This window comes from Podarcis muralis, chromosome 16, assembly GCF_964188315.1.
Source record: "Podarcis muralis chromosome 16, rPodMur119.hap1.1, whole genome shotgun sequence".
Lineage (NCBI taxonomy): Eukaryota > Metazoa > Chordata > Lepidosauria > Squamata > Lacertidae > Podarcis > Podarcis muralis.
This window is the reverse complement of record NC_135670.1, coordinates 5,480,872-5,483,893: the sequence shown is the minus strand read 5'-3', so window position 1 is coordinate 5,483,893 and position 3,022 is coordinate 5,480,872.

The window sequence follows — 3,022 nt, the reverse complement described above, 5'->3', positions numbered from 1 at the left end:
TGGCAGCCGTGTCTCTTCTCTGCATCCCTCACAAAGCCCTGCTTCATGTCCCAAACCTTTTTTTGGTATGTGTGAAATGTGTCTTTCAACTCTGGTCATGTCTCTTGCACGCCTGGGTAGAGGACAGAGAGGGATTGTATGAGTAGATACTAGACTACTGCATAAAGGTAATATTTGCACCTGTTGCTTCATCCACCTTTTCCTCTCCCCCCCCCCTCTATCCACCCTGAGCTTCCAGCCCCCAGCCTCAATTTTCCCTCTGGTCCCAACCCACCACAGCCATGTGGCTTCCAAGAAGTTACCCAGAATGCAATGCACTATGTGTTAGCTACTCTATTCCGAACTTAAAAACGGAAAGCGTAATGCTGGTGGTCAACAAAAGTGGTTTAAAGACTCTTTCAAGCCAAATCTTAAAAAATGTGGTATAAACACCAACAACTGGGAAACACTGGCCTGCAAGCGTTCCAGTTGGAGAACAGCCTTTACCAAAGGTGTCATGGGCTTTGAAGACACTCAAACTCAGGACGCAAGGGAGAAACGTGCCAAGAGGAAGGCATGCTTGGCAAACCCTCACCGGGATCAACTCCTGCTGGGAAACCAATGTCCCCACTGTGGAAGGACGTGTGGATCCAGAATTGGCCTCCACAGTCCCTTACGGACTCACTGTTAAAACCGGGTTTATGGAAGACAATCTTACTCAGCTACAAGGGATCACCAAGGAAGAAGAAGACACTATGTGTTACTTTCAGAGAAAGGGGTGGGGAGAATGAAAATGGATATTAAAAAAAACCCTGGTCCTATGTTCCAAACCTACATTTCTATTATAGCTTTTTGTTTTTAGCCTATTATCTTTTTTATATATATTAACCTTCTATATTTTATCTGTGTTCTTTCAATTAAACCCAGGAGAGCTGCTGTCATTCAGTGCTGGCACGACTTGAACTAGATGCACCTGCAGTCTGAATCTCAAGAGGGCAGCTCCCTATATTCCCCTAAAGGTAAAGGTACCCCTGACCATTAGGTCCAGTCGTGGCCGACTCTGGGGTTGCGGCGCTCATCTCGCTTTATTGGCCGAGGGAGCCGGCGTACAGCTTCCGGGTCATGTGGCCAGCATGACTAAGCCGCTTCTGGCCAACCAGAGCAGCGCACGGAAACGCCGTTTACCTTCCCACCGGAGCGGTACCTATTTATCTACTTGCACTTTGATGTGCTTTCAAACTGCTAGGTAGGCAGGAGCACCCCTAATGCGCTCCAAATCCACCAGAAGGTCCTCTTTAGGAAATGTTTGGTGCCAAGTTGAGTCCCCAAACATTATCAGTTACGCTAACTGGACAGACTCTTTTCTCCAGAAGATGTCCCCCGGGGACATTCGACATCAGCGAGAAGCATCGGAACACCAAACCGTAGCTCAACTGAAACACTCTTTATGACATTTCTCCAGAATTTTGCCCAGGGACGAACTCAGAAATTTCCCTCAACATTTCACTTTGGGTAAAAGTTGGGCATGGGGGGAGAGATCAAATCAGGTTAGTCTGATATTTAAGAACCTGCGGAGAAGAGAGGCATTTGCAGAACCATTTGCCCATTAAAAGGAAAGAATTTACCTGGTTTCCTACTGGATCCGAAGAGATGGTTTCAGAGGATCGGGTGCTTCTGGTGTAACCCATTGGGGGACAACCCTTTTTATACGGTTCGCTGGTGCGCATAGAGGAAATAATTATTGCACAATTCTGGGAGCCTAAAATTAACAGTCAGCTGTTTAATTGTCAGCTGTTTAATAGGCGCTCTCTAATTATTCTCCTTCCTTGTTTCACAAGATGTTTTTCATCCCACCATCGCTTCACCTGAGGGTGGTAGCATGGGTGTGTGAAGATGCAGAGGCGGGGAGGAATAACTTGGGAAGGCTGACATTCTTTATCCTATTAGGTGCGGGTTTCACTGAACCCAATTAAGCTTACTTCCGAGCAGACATAATCTTAGAATAGTGCTGATTAAGGACTTTTTGCTGGAACCCCCATCCTGCGCTGCTCTCTGGGAAGAGGCATTTGGTGATCCCAGGAGTGTACGGCCCTAGCTAAACCAATTTGAGTAATTAACTTGGTACTTAGATATTTGGACCCCTAACTCCTCTCACCCACAGCCAGCATGGCCAAGACTCAAGACCAAGAGGTTCCCAAATTTGTTTGGCCTACTGACCCCTTTTCTTTTTTCTTTTTTCAATATTTTATTTAATATTTTATTTTCAATGCAAAATTACAACAAAAATCGCAAACATTGAATCCAAAATAAAACAGTACAAACGGGGGGGGGGGCGGGACACGAAAGAGAAAAAACCACAAAGAAACAAACAAAAAACAAAAACACACGTCTACAAATAAAACCATATAATCATTCTAATCATTACGTACATATACACATATGGACTTCCTTCCTTTGTTCTAAGACCTCAGAATTGTTGTTGTTGTTGTTGTTGTTTAGTCGTTTAGTCGTATCCGACTCTTCATGACCCCATGGACCAGAGCACGCCAGGCACTCCTGTCTTCCACTGCCTCCCGCAGTTTGGTCAGACTCATGTTCGTGGCTTTGAGAACACTGTCCCACCATCTCATCCTCTGTCGTCCCCTTCTCCTTGTGCCCTCCATCTTTCCCAACATCAGGGTCTTTCCCAGGGAGTCTTCTCTTCTCATGAGGTGGCCAAAGTAATGGAGCCTCAGCTTTAGGATCTGTCCTTCCAGTGAGCACTCAGGGCTGATTTCCTTCAGAATGGAGAGGTTTGATCTTCTTGCAGTCCATGGGACTCTCAAGAGTCTCCTCCAGCACCATAATTCAAAAGCATCCATTCTTTGGCGATCAGCCTTCTTTATGGTCCAGCTCTCACTCAAAATTTTTACTCTTTCTAAATTGTTGCGTCTAATGTAGATTACCTCTATCTTTATACGGTTTGCACCATTTTTCTCTTTCTTTAACCCTATGAAACTTCATTCTTCACATACCGATATGCTTACTCCAGAACAATGTTTTT